The sequence below is a fragment of the Anoplophora glabripennis genome, unplaced genomic scaffold (assembly GCF_000390285.2).
Source record: "Anoplophora glabripennis isolate ALB-LARVAE unplaced genomic scaffold, Agla_2.0 scaffold771, whole genome shotgun sequence".
NCBI lineage: Eukaryota > Metazoa > Arthropoda > Insecta > Coleoptera > Cerambycidae > Anoplophora > Anoplophora glabripennis.
The window spans coordinates 9,682-24,855 of NW_019416852.1; the positions used below are offsets into that span (position 1 = coordinate 9,682).

The following is a 15,174-nucleotide window of genomic DNA, read 5'->3' on the forward strand; positions in this document are numbered from 1 at the left end:
TTTTTTAAAATACTTTAATTGCTCCGAGGGCATTCTAATTTTGGTAAAAAAAAAAACTTTAGAGTATAATAAAACAACACACCAAATTTTATTAAAATCGATTCGAGTTTTCGCAAAATAATTTTTTGAAATAAAAAAATCGAATTTTCAAAATGTTGCACAGCCTCAAATAAAGCATCCAGATACTTAAAAATTCTTTCACATAGAAAACTCTGCTCAACCTTTCAAATGGTCTTTGAAAAATTGAAATTAGTTGATTAGGACGGCCACAGTAAATTTTTAAAGTTAACATTCTTTTTTTATTTTTAAACAATTTTAAAGTACTAGAAAGACGCTTCTTTTTTTTAAAAAAGTTAAATTCCGTTTATTGGTTCTCGAGATATAAGCTTTCAAACTTTATCGGCATTTACCGTTAATTTATAACAATTTAGCAATAATCTTTGATCCAGTGGCTTCGTTTTTCCGAATTGTAAGCTGGAAAAAATTTTCATATCCATAAGTTATCGGCAACATAAATAAATCAGCGGATTACATTTATAAATTGCAATTTATTTATTTTTTTAAATTATAATTTTAAAGTACTCGGAAATACGCTTCTTTAAAAAAAAATTATTGGTACTCCAGATATAAGTGGTCAAAGTTTATCAGCATTTACTGTTAATTTGTAAACAATTGACTCAAAACACCCAAAATGGAGGGGGCTTTCGCTCCGAGACTGAATTTAGAAATTCAAAATGCGTAGGTATGAAAAAAATTACATTATCTCGACTTTAAGCCAAGGAATTCGAATATAGTAATGCCAAACTGTCTAATTTGCACATATTTTGTTATACCTAAACAAAGTTCATTATTTATGCATTAAATAATACTGTAGTGTATATATTACCCTATGTTATTGCATTTTTTTAATGAAAAAATTTGTTTATGTATATATTTCAACACTCTGAATATGAATGTATTTAGTTATAATTATTACAATTATTTAAATATTTTTTTTNTTTAATGTCTGGCGTATAATGATAATGACACTTTAACAAGACCTTTAACCGTTAACATTCATCATAGACCTAAGAAGGCGACCAACCAGCCTCTTTGATAAACAGTACTTTAAGGATACTATTTTTCGAAATTCCGGCGTTTTTGCCAAATATATGTCGGAGACACTTGGTGGACATGGGAATTAGTTTACTATGTTGTCTCCATCGAAATAATACACGGGTGACGTGACACTATTTATTACAAATACGGGAGCTGGTATACAAGTTGTAAAATAGGAACTAACGGTCCGCCACTGTCAGCCCTAGCAACCTGTTCACTACTTTTCTATCAAAACAATAATAACAGTAATAATAATAATAGTAAAAGCCACACGGCTATGGTTGTTTCATCAATTCAATGATCCAGTTGCTTCCCGGGCTTTCAGTTTTGTTCCGTTCACAGGGGCGGTACCCAGTGCATTCCTTTTACCCTATCAGTTTACTTTTTACCAGACATGACCATATAAGGAAGTGTTTACAAAAGTTAGATAATGATGGTCTTTCTCACACAGACTAAAACTTAACCCTCAAGAGATAATATTTCTGTAACATAAACAAAAACAAGCTCTCAACATTCCATCGACGTCGTTCTTCGAGTGGCTACGAATCATAAGCGGTTATAAGGGTGATGCCGACATATATGTATAGTTTGAAGAGGAAAATAGTTTTAGAATTGAATTTTGCACGATATACTGTAAGTTAAAAATGTTTAAATTTATTACCGATGTTGCAAAATAGCAATAATTGATGAAAAAAAGNCCAGTTGCTTCCCGGGCTTTCAGTTTTGTTCCGTTCACAGGGGCGGTACCCAGTGCATTCCTTTTACCCTATCAGTTTACTTTTTACCAGACATGACCATATAAGGAAGTGTTTACAAAAGTTAGATAATGATGGTCTTTCACACACAGACTAAAACTTAACCCTCAAGAGATAATATTTCTGTAACATAAACAAAAACAATCTCTCAACATTCCATCGACGTCGTTCTTCGAGTGGCTACGAATCATAAGCGGTTATAAGGGTGATGCCGACATATATAGGTTATACGAAAAAAATGAATCTCGACCTAATGCCGTACAAAAATAGCAATACCGGAAGGTGATTTACTACAGTACCGCATTTATACTGCAAGTTTCGGATTGATACGTAGATAACTTTTTTAGTGACGCCGTACGTATCTGCTGATACAGGGGTTAGAAATGCAAGGCGCAACCCTCTATTTTAGCCCCCATTGTTTCAAGTCATTGAAAAATGTACGGCATCGATTCCACATAATTATTTACCACTCCAAATAATTCTTAGCAACTATACCGACTGAAAATTATGGTTAATGCAAAAGTTTATAAACAATTACTTATATTTTGAAATTAAGTTTTATTTTTTTCGATAAGATCATTAATTCGGCAACCACTTTTTTGATAAAATATAACCAAAAACTATCGTACTAAATCATGGCCGGTTATAATTAATTAATGGTACAAATTAAAGGTCGATATAAAAATTATTAATTTAAAAAATTTTAAATAATTTTTTTTCACAAGTACATAAGTAAAATTCTTTCAAAATCCAAAAAATTATTATTAAAAAATCAATAAAAAGATCTGCATTCGAATATTTTGTAAAAAAAATATTTTTATTTTAAAATTAAAATTACCGCTTCGAGACTAGCTGACCATCGAAACATCTTCTTTCTCTGTTTTTTTTTCTTTTCGATGTGTAAATTTTTATGTGGTTTTATTCATGTTTATAACCGACAATCTTAAAGTTGTTTTTGTAACAAATGCACTTTTAAAATATTTTTACTATTTTAAACATTTCCTCGATTCTCTATACACATTTTTTTTAATATTAAAGACAATGCCATCATAATTTCTACGGTATAAATTAAATTTCACTTGAAATTAGGATAAAACTCATTTTGAACTTATACAGTTTCGGAGAATTGTTCCAACGAATATGTACGGCATTGCAATTTTCATTGTTTATGTTATATTTCTGATGAAAATTTGCAAATGCCGTAATGACCTAAAAATGTTGTAAAAATTTAATGAAAAAATATTATCAGCTATGTAAAATCCACTAGTTAAAAATGTACTAAATTGGCTTTTTTATTTTTTTACTTACCTATGAAAAGTCAATTACAGCCATAATATTTTGAATATAACATTTTTAGTTTATAACAAGGATTTTTCAAAATATTATAAATTTTCACAATAATAAAAACAATATTTGTTTTTGAATTCGAATGTTTAATTTGTACCATTAATTATAACCGGCCATGATTTAGTACGACAGTTTTTGGTTATATGTATTTTATCAAAAAAGTGGTTGCCGTACAGGAATTAATGATCTTATGGAAAAAAAAACTCAATTCCAAAATACAAGTAATTGTTTATAAACATTTGCATTAATCATAATTTTCAGACGGCATAGTTGCTAAAAATTATTTGGAGAGTTAAATAATTATGACTTGAAACAATACTACGTATCAATCCGAAACTTGCAGTATAAATGCCGTACTGTAATAAATCACCAAAAACCGGGCCAAAATTTTCAGAAAATCAAAAATTTTCCTGGCTTCCGGTATTGCTATTTTTGTGCGGCATTAGGTCGAGGTTAATTTTTTGTATAACTTATATACTTTAGAAATGTCGTACAAAAATGTTTTGCCGAAAACCACCCCCCTTGGTGGACAGGTTTAGCTTACTTCTGTACTCACCTGTACCAACAAGAATTGACGGCATAGTTTCTAAAGTTATTGTTATATGTGGTAGTATTGATTTATAAGTAATTCATGCTGGGTCAAATGACCCCCTGAAAATTTCCGATGGGCTTGTAGTTTAGAGCTTTGCCGGACTACATAGCCAGTGAAACAAAAAAAAAAAAAATGATTTCGTAATTATTATGCTGAGTTTATTGAAATTATATTGGTTGAAGATGTATTTAATTACGAAATGTATATAATAAAAATGACCTCTTTACTTTAAACACCCGTGAATATTATGTAATTACATATATGTATTTCGTTTTATGGAAAAATTTTTACACGCTGAAGATTCCGAACTTTTAAAATTTACATTTGTCTAAATTTTAATAAAGTATATATACGTAATATTCTACCTAAAAAAACGATAAAGAAACATGTAAAATAAATAAATACCTGTTCAAAATAATTTGCGCGTTACCTTAAAAGATGGTTCACTACTGATATCCATTTTGTTGAAAATATTCCATCATTAAATATTAATAATTACTAAGAATCTATATAAACATTAAAAACCACTTCCTTAGTAGAAGCAATAACTGATAACAAAAGTATTTAACTGTATTTGAATAATTTCATTATACGTGCACATAAGTTGATCAGTTTCCTTTGTTTACTCTGGTTTAAATGAAAAAAAAAATATTTTTTTGCGGAAAAGTAGACAAAACAAAATTTCCTAGGAAATTTTCAATAGTTTATTTTCCGCAGATGCACGTATATTCAGCTAAATTAAGAAAATCGGTTTAAATTAAAAAAAAAACATGCCCTTATTTAAAAGTAACTTCGCCAACTTATCAAAAAGTATGAATACCCACTCACCTATTCACTAGTCTTAAAATTCAACTTGTACTTGCTCGATCCAAGAGAAAGCTACATCGTACAAGTCTGAACACCATTTACATACAGATGAACAAAAACCTCTAAAGAAAACGTATTATTTTAAAATATTATGACGTGAACTTTATTAAAGTTCGATTAACGGAGACTAAACGTTAATTTCTAGTGCTAACTGCAAAGTTATATTGTTGTTACAAAATATTAAACAATCACATGCCCGTAGTCTAACACAGAGTATTGTTATTTTGTTTACAATGTAATGAACAATAATATATTTATTATCTTAAATATAGAAATATAAAAGCGAAAACGCTACTGGATTTTGGTTAATTAAATTTTGGTGGAATTTTTATTAGAAGGCAACAAATACGTGATTGAAACGATGTTGAAAATTTAATATTCAAACAAATTAATAAATTTGTTAAAATAATTACCTTGCTTTCCACAATGTTGCATGTCCGTGTGACGTAGGATGAGTTCTGGTTAAAACCAACCAGGTTATTTGCTGTTACCTGTGCAGAACAATAATAAATTAAACGCCTGCATTTAATGAAAACTACTTTCAAGTAAATCATATTATTTAAATGGGAAATTATATAATATATACTTTATTATTCTCTTTATTAGTGACATGCATTTAGATCGGTTAGTCAACACATTTATATTAAACTAATATGTAATAGTATATACAGGGTGTTTACTAAAGAATGGGCCATACTTTAAGGCTAGCTTCCTTGGAAGAAAATAAGGTGCAACTTATTATCTAGTACCAGCTTGCTTCTTTAATAAGTTACAGGCCCTAAAAAATAGATTTTTAATTAACTTTTTTACGATAATATATTTATTTATTTGGATAATTTTATTCAAATTTTGGAAAAGTAGTTTTTTTTTGTATTATAAACACGAAAACATGTTTGTTTTTTACTCTTAAACTACGTACACATTAAGTTTGAAAATAATACATAAATTATAATAAATTATTATTAATTCAAAATATTATTATAGCTAGTAATGTGGTTCTTATAACAACGAAAACGTAAACGTAGAATAAAATAAAAAAACAACCATTTAGACCTAAATGTAATAGCAAAAACAATTTTTCCTTTAAATTTGATTTTCAAAATGTCGGCCATTTGCTTCTTATGCATCTCTATAAGAAATTTCTTCTGTTAAGAATGTCGGAAGGATATACCTAATATCTTTTGCTGCTGTCACTATTCTTTGCCACAATTCATTTCTGGTGTTAACAGTACGACCAGAAAAAAAAACAGTTTTAATATATCCCCATAAATAGAAATCCAGAGGATTCAAACCTGGGCTTCATGAATGTACACCTTATTTCAATGATTTCTTACTGCTAAAGTAGAATGAGCAGGGGCACCATTCTGTATGTACCACATACTAGCTATAATATTTAATGGGACATCATCTAGCAGATCGAATAAGTCCTACAAGGTGATATTCGACTATACCGAACCAAACATTTGATTTAAATTCGTGTTCCAAAATTTGAGAAAAATTACCCAAATAATAAATAAATTATTATAAAAAATTGAAATAAAAAACTACTTTCTCGGACCTATAACTTCTTAAGGAAGCCAGATGGCATTAGGTAAGTTGATTTAAATCACTTTATTTTCATTCAAGGAAGCTAGCCTTCTTTACGAAACACCCTGCTAGCAGGTATATTCACTTTGAGTTATTTTTCTTAAGATTTAACCGTAGTACGAACATAGTTTTAAATCTGCTGAAAGTTTTATTTTCTAATATACGAGCCACATTGTTTCTTTGTCACCAATAAAGGGAGTTAACAGTGTCAGACTGCCAAAACATTGGCCTACTGAGCAAATAAATTTTTTGGCGCAATATGACAAAGTTAAATTTAAAAACTTATTATTTCCGTCGATCTCACCATAAAATGCAACTTTACGAACACACTCCGAGGAAAGTGTGACTTTTTATAATTAGTAATCAGTGGTCATGTGGACGCGAAGTAACTCGGTCAGGAAAGTTTGCGAGGACATAAAATAACGTCACTTCTAAAAGTGAGACTAAATCAAAAGTTAACGAAGCAAAGCCAAATCAGGACAAATTTAATAAGTGTGCTATGAGTATAAACTGCATTTTATAGCCTCATCAACTTATGGAGCAAATGTGATAAAAATACAATTTTTACATAACAACCATTAATCAACGTTCGTTTTTAAGATTGAAATGGATTTTGCACAGACTTTTATTCTATGCTGCTACATATTTCTCTTAATTTTGATAAAAAATGAAATTGTAAATGCAAACAGAGGAATAAGGTGTTGTAGCAGAGGAGATACGTCATTTGTACAATCCTGTAATTAAAAAATTTATTGTTTTTTCGAAGTACAGTTGTGTGTCTTTTTTTGGTCGTTTAAGTAATGGTTTATGGTGTGATATGTTTCTGCATATCGTTTAACAGTCATGTTGGCTATTCTATTCAAGTTAAAAACAATGGTAAAGTGATTCCTTCCCTCGAATACCAGCAAGAAGCCCTTAGAAATGTCTATAATTTTCTTCATATTCGCATAAAAACTCCGCTGCGACGAATGCCTAGAACCGACAGCATGGAAGAAAAGATGGTTTTTGTACATTGGGGAGTAGTTACGAGAGAGTGGGGTGAAAAATACCACCCTCATCATCATCCCTACCTTTGATAATCTCTATGAAACCTTACTGAGTCCTTTTTTTAATTTTTTATAGATTTTCCTATGGGCATGAGTTCAACTCTTGGATCTGGAGATCTGCCCGGGGTATGTCAGTATCAATTAATATAATTTATAAAAAAATCCGATATGACAAATCCTCGCAAATTCAAAACCGAGAACCTGGAAATAGGGGTGGTTTTTTCTCGATAGGGGTAGTACACAAGGTAAACTTTCAAGTTTTGGAACCTCGTTAAATGGACTAGAGGATGAGTAAAAATATTCACATTTGTCAAGAGAATAAAAAAGCAGTTGAATTTGAAGCAAGTAGATATTAATTTTCATATCATTTGACTAAATAAGCATAACATTTGCATCTGAGTTAGAGTGAAATATTATTGTACATAATGATGATATGTCCAATTTCATTTATAATACAAAAATAGGTTATGCAAATAAATTTTTATTGTTTTTCTATCTTTAAAACCAGATGGATTAAGTAACATCCTTCACACAAAATTTATTAAACATGTTCCTTAGAAAAACAAGTTGTAACACTTAAAACAGACAAATGGCCAAATTAAATACCAAGTGCAAAAAGTATAAAAACATGTGGCGTAAGAATGAGGAAAATGGCATTGTAAGTTATCCTATTATTGCGGCGGTTTATAGCATGAAATAAGACATGTTAGACATTGGAAACTTTGTGGCGACAATCAAATAAATAAACAGTAGTAATCTATGTTATGCTAGGAAGCGGCAATAGGCGTTGTTGTGACAGAAATTGGTTACAGCTGTGGTCAAGCCATGTGCCGCTTTATGCTCACAATACACAATGCTACTGACTGCCATAAAAACACGTGCCATACGCTCGACCAACCAAAGCGTCAAAGGACAATGAAATGCACGGCCAATAAATATATTTTATGGTAAGTTCCATGTGAAGGAGTTGTGTAGAAAAATAGACACTGCCTCTTTTTATTTCATACTATTAAGCAAATACTTAAACATATATTCTTATAATGTACAGAGTGTAGTTATAAGGTGGCAAAGGTTCTGTCACTTTTTGTTAGAATAAAATTACATAAAAGAGACAGCCTACAGCCAAACCTGTATCACATTGTACCCGCCCTAACATTTCCGATCTCTAGTGATTGATTATATCTTACAGTTCAGTTTCAGTAAAATAGAATATATTCACTACACAAAAATAGTACATTTTTATACACCCATTTTATTTTAATTTGTTAGATATTATTTTTTAATTAGGTCCATATTTCCTTCTTGCATCAGGTTCTTCAATCTTCAATTTTGTTTTATTCATTGGGAAATAATTCCTTCAAATAATCAATCACTTAATTTGCCTATTCTTTTGAAATTTTGCCGTCAATATTATAAACCGTACAAGGAGCTATTCAAGCTATTCGACCAATTCAAAGGAAATTTGGTTATCTGTTGCATATTTTCAAAATAATGAGTACAACTATTTATAAACAAGTGATAAACATGTTGACATGTCGTGTTCGAAATGTTTTCAGACGAAAATAGAACCGATTTATGACTTCTTTCTTATATGGTTTCTCTTGATCAGTAAACTGAGATGATATAAATTTTGACTGCAAAATAGGTATAAAAATATTTGGAATTGAAACAAATTTCCTAGGCTTTTTTGCTCTGTTTTATAGGTAATTTAAATAAATTTTTTTTCTTAAATCAACTTATCAAATAAAGTTATGTTTTGCGATATCAGAAATCTAGGTATGCATTTTTAATCCAATAGACAAGATTTCCAACGGATTTTGCAGGAAACAACAATTACTCAATAAATAGCTGGTAATAAAATAAATAATTATCCAAAATAAAAACCAAAGATAATATGCCTAAATATAATAGAAAAACGCACATCTGATATATTGAAATTGCTAAATAATATAATCAATTAAGGAAGTATTTTCTATTTTTGTTGTTCTCTCATCATCCTTGGCAAAGACGAATAAATAACACCTGGGACAAAGAGATTTTTTTGCTTCCACATTTTACTTAGGATTGTTTTGTCAGCGTCATTGAGAATGTATATGTATAAATATTAATGAACAAAATTATACATACATTTTAAACATTTAGAAAAAATTGAAACGAGTGAAACGAGTGTCAAAAGTGCTGAATATTGCTGGATTATAACGTGAATTTAATAAACCAATATTTGCTCATATTATTAAATACTTATCTTTTTAAATATTCTATTATCACTTTTATTCTAAAAATTCAACAAAATTTAAAAATTGTTTGAGTTCATTTGATAACATTTCTTGATTTTGTTTGAATTACCTTTAAAATAGAGTAGAAAAAATACGGATAATAACAGAGTATGTGTTTTTCACTGCAACTAGATTTACGATTTAGATATTAAATTTGAATGTTTGAAGAGTAAGAAATATAAGTACAAAACATTAATAAGACATCACAAATAAAATTTGGTTTGCTGTAAATCCAAAGGTAGAGGAACAAATACATATTTACCGCTGTTTCGGATATACAAATCCATCTTCATAGTATATAGAGATGATTCCTTCTATTAAAAAACGCATATTTTATTATTAGGGCTATCTGATGAAACAATTCCAAACAAAATGTGACAACAAGATCTCTTTGTTGTCACATGTTTTACGTGATTATTCTTAGTCAGAAGTGATAATAGGGCTACAAAAATGTAGGATATATTTTTTTAATTTAACACATTCAAAATAAAGTAAAAATATATAGGAATATACCTAGGAATTATAGATTTTGAGATATTATTTTTTAAAGAAAAGATTTGACAGATGCAAGGGTCCGCGGAGATGCTAGTAATTCTTTTCAGGAGCACGATATCAAGCGGATTTTTGGTACCTGTTAAGAGCATAGATAACGCTAAATTATGGTGTACCAACAAATTAAAACATTTAATACTAGGCTACGTTTTGATAACTTCAAACAGCTATAACTTTGTTAACTTAAATGGAACACCCTGTATTTTTTCACTCTGTCGTATGCAGATTGAAATTTCCTTTCAAGCCTTATAAGCACTGTTAGGGTTATCGTCACTACTTTTAGAGATATTTGCAATTTTCTATTTTTTGGATAGTTTTTCTCGTATCAAACCTTCTTTCAAATTGGCCATGACCAGAAACACTCCAAAACAATTAAAATAATTTGACATTTGTCAAGTTACTTGTCAAATTATTGTTATGTCTGTAATAGTTTTTGTTGGAAATTTAAATAAAAATGCCAGAGTATCGTTTAAATTATACTTATGAGGATTATTTTAATTTCTTTATTATTTTTGGAAAAAAGCAGCAGATTCTCTACATGTCCTTGCAATTACTTTATCACATTTTCCAAAAATAACAAACAAAATAAAATAATCCTCATTAGTATAATTTAAATTATCCCCAGGCATTTTTATTTAAATTTTCGGCAAAACTATTCAGACACAACAATAATTTGACAACTAACTTGACAAATGTCATGTTATTTCAATTGTTTTTGGAATGTTTCTGGTCATGACCAATTTGACAACAGGTCTGATACGAGAAAAACTGCCCAAAAAATAGAAAATTTTAAATATCTCTAAAAATCTTGAAAGAAAATTTCAATCTGCCTACGATAGAGTAAAAAAATACAGGATGTTCCATTTAAGTTAACAAAGTTATAGCTGTTTGAAGTTATCAAAATGTAACAGCAAAAATGAAACACCTAGTATTAAATGTTTTAATTTGTTGGTATACCATAATTTAGCGTTACCTATGCCCTTTACAGGTGCCAAAATCCGCTTGATAACACGGTCCTGAGAAGAGTTACTAACATCTCCGCGGACCTTTGCATCTGTCAAATTTTTTCTTTAAAAAAATCTATAAATCCTAGGTATAGGGAATATTTAATAAAGTGACCCTCAAATTTCACGTAGAATACGAAAATGCAATAATATATAGGGTATCCCACTTAAAATAACAAAGTTGGTGTCGCCTTCCGGTATAAACGGAAGTGCTGGAGAGTTCTAGATATTTTAGTTATGCTCGTCCTAGGGACATTGCCATGTTGACAAATTTTCAAAATTTTCGGAGTAGTACTTTCCTAGATATTGATCGACGCAGTTCCCGGTGGGATATCCTGTATACAACTATATTTTCTATTTAAGACAAGTAAATCGTGTCGAATTGCTTAATAAATGATGACAATAATTATACCTACCTCGTAACCGTTCTGCTCAAGGTCTAAGGTGTAATACGAATTATTTTGTTAATGATGATTGGGTAAATCGTCAACCTCACACACATCGCGCACATTATATTAACAAAACCACTTGGTGCACATACATATACTTTTACGGCACTAACGATAAAATATTTTATTGTTTCTGGTTGTAAACTTCTTAATTTATTATTTTCTAATAACAAAAGTGGGCGGACTTTGTTCGCGGTTAATTTGTTACAAAAAACAAACGATAAATACACGGACTGGATTCGATATGACTATATCACATTGGTGTAGTCGTTTGGGTTGTTTTGTCTTAAAATGACTTTATTTTCGAATGCACGGAAAAAGCAAAATATTCTTCGGTCAACGGCCCCGCAGGTTATTTTTAAATTCAATATTTCGATTTGTATGCGCTTTTGTAATAGATGTTCGCACGTTTTCCAGAACAAACTCGAAATTAGTTATGCAGTCTGGAGGATATTCGGACCACCACTGATACGTATTGATAATAGTAATCAAAATGAACAAAGAAACTGGGTACTTCATGCGCTTCCTTGGACAAACATGCACTCAATCTAGTTTTTTATCTGTTATTTACAAAGTTTGTAAGTCAAGCAAGTAATCATTAAAAAATGGTTTTAATTTTAACTAAACAAACAATTTTCAATCAGCGATGTCAGCTTTAGCAGGTAGGTAACTAATTGAATACTGATACCTTGCGTTAAATTAACATCCATTGTTTTAATTGCAAAACAGAATAAATGAACAGTGTATTACCATGTAAAAATATTTTTATTACACTTTAATTTCTTAACATTTTCTCAAATATGTATAAACTTTTGAAATTTTTAAATATCTTCCCATGAAATAGTAGTCCTCACTCAAATATTACGATTCAATATTTTCCAGAGATATACCAAGTTCGGAATTAAATTATTACCTATATGTTTAAATGTATGTTAGGCAACCAACTCGACTGGTACGAAAGTGAAAGTAAGTGAAAAAAATGACAGAATTTAACATTTGTCTGTGTTTGATACACTGGATGTTCTGGAGATGAGTGTAGAAAATTTGTGGAAAATTTGATTTTGATTTTGAAGTACAGAAAGTCAAAAATGAATTCTCAAAATTAAATTTTTGCCCCATATTTTCCAAATCCCATTGAAATTTGATACAGATAAGTATTTGAGGGTGATAAATACGTCACCATTATTAGTTTTTTAATAGAAGTTGTTAGATAATACACAAAAAATCAAATCTCTTTTTGCGAGAGTTTCGTCCGCAAAACAATGAAAATGAACTGCAGTAAAACGGACGGAAGTCATGTTGTGACGTCATACCATCCGTTTGCGACTAGTCCACATACTTGGCTTGGTCTCATATGTATATGAGACAATATGATGCAATTTTTTGAGATACGACGTAAAAGCGTAGTTCAGTTCTGTAATATTTGTTAAATACGTCTGTACGTAAGAAAGGAGACAATATGAATATCTAGCCATGAAAGTAGACAAAAACTAACAAACTAAAATAGAAACATCATTACAAGGGTGTCACGCAGTGGCCAAAAGTCCTTAAAACCCGATTGAAACCTAATAATTTATAAAAAAATTATAAATAACTAAATAAATTTCTTAAATCTATGGGTAAACCTAGAAAACTAAAAACGTTTTGCTTCCCCTACAAAATACATAGGTCTTCAAAACTGGTGCATTACACATACAGGGTGTTTCTTAAGTAGACGTTAAATATCCAGCGGCATATTCTGTGGCCACAAATAAGTTTTTTTTTGTTATATAAATGTAGGGTCTTAGGACAGCCATTGTCCAGCTACAGCCTATCAAAAATTAAAAATCAGTTTTTAATTTTTAATTTTAAACCGCTTGAGATAATTTAATCAAATTCGGTGTGCGTATTTAGTATAATAGTAGCGCTATGAAACAAAAAATTACCAGCTTTAGGAACTTACCAATGGCGGAGGTGTGGGTATCATCGATCATTAGGTACTTGCCAAAAACAAAATGTATCACCTTGTTTAATATTACAAATAAAATAGGTCATCATATGCCTATTGTATTATCTTCATTTCTTATTTCTTTACACTTTTTTGAATTCCAAATCAATTAACAACAAGATTGATGATTTGATTAAGTGAATTTTTACAATACTCATTACATTACTTAAAATAATAACAAAATAATTAATTTTGATCTCTACTTAAGGAACACCATGTATAGTTAGTTGCACTGTGTTAAACTTTTATTCTGGTTCCGATAGATATATTTTTTCTTTTTTATTTAAAATTCATTAACATAAAATTTAATATTTTGAATTTATACTAATTTACTACTACTGTTTTTTTTAACATAGTGTTTTAATTTTCAAAATTAAAGTTTAACTAAATAAAATATTTTAATAAAAATTTCCAATATTTTCTTGGTTTAACCAAATTTTTATACATTTTTCAAATTTCTAGGGGGGGCAGCTGATTTTTCGAACTATAAATGCAGACCTTGGTGTACAAAATTAAAAAGAGCCAAAAATGAGATACGCAAATGTGTTATTTCATTTTTTGTTTTTAAATTTACCTCAAGTGGGACACGTGATTAAGTAACATTCAAAACGTTTTTCCGTATACAAAGATAATAGATACATACTTAATACTTACAAAAATAATAATATTTAAGGTAATCGAATGATCAGAACAAATACTGAACACATAAAGTCAACACGGATGAGGTGCAAGACATGTAACTTGTTCCGTACTTGCACCAGTGTATATGCTTTTATTTTATAGATATACAGATTTCATATTTGCATCAAACGAATTTTTAAAACCTATATCCGGAAAATATCATTTTTCAAATAACACTGGTTACACAATTTTAACTTTTTCTGTAACTGTAACACGAACGAAATAGAGTATTATTTACTAATTCGCATCTGCTGAATAAGAAAATCCCATTAACTAAATATTGAGTGCAAAATAAATGATTAATTAACTTGTTGAAATTAATTCATTTCGTGGGGCCTCCTTCTGTCCTGGCTGAGACCTGCTGCCGCCGGCTAAGGCCTGTTTTCCTGGCGATCACGCTCTTCTGGAGTATTTAACAGGCCCCTATCAACTGTGGTCGAGGTTACAGAAGTAATATGTAAGTGGTGCCATCTTCAGGCGCTACTCAAATTACTCGAAATTAATATACATTTACACTCGCACAAATACACGAGATTACGTGAACAATTTATTTAAGGAGTACTTATATTTAAGTGAAAATATTCAGTTTTAGTTTAAATATAATCACAAATGAGTAAAATGATCAAAATGCCCAATATTGAGTGAAAATGTACTCAATAATTTCACTCAATGAATTCACTCCGAACGTTTATTGCTTTCTCTCACACCGATTTTTTGCAGTGTATCAAGATACCTGGTGTAATTGTATTTTCTTAAAACATTACGAGGATGGGAAAAAATATATTTCATTTATATTAACAATAACTATAGCTCTATCGTGAAGACGTATCTGGAAAATCTAAAGAATTGGTAATAGGTTTAAAATTAGAACTAATTTTATCAAAAATTCGACCAAAAATGACATTTTGTTGCTGAAATTTTGAGGACTTTTAA

The 15,174-nt window shown here is 29.9% G+C and overlaps 1 long non-coding RNA gene across 1 annotated transcript; it reads right to left on the reverse strand.

Moving 5' to 3' along the window:
- Positions 1 to 4,632: 4,632 nt before the first annotated feature.
- On the reverse strand, positions 4,633 to 11,801 carry LOC108914029. Its single transcript, XR_001964656.2, has 3 exons — positions 11,541 to 11,801; positions 5,073 to 5,150; positions 4,633 to 4,721 (listed from the first exon to the last, which is right to left on the reverse strand). It is a non-coding gene; the product is annotated as an uncharacterized LOC108914029 (long non-coding RNA).
- Between the last annotated feature and the right edge of the window lie 3,373 nt (positions 11,802 to 15,174).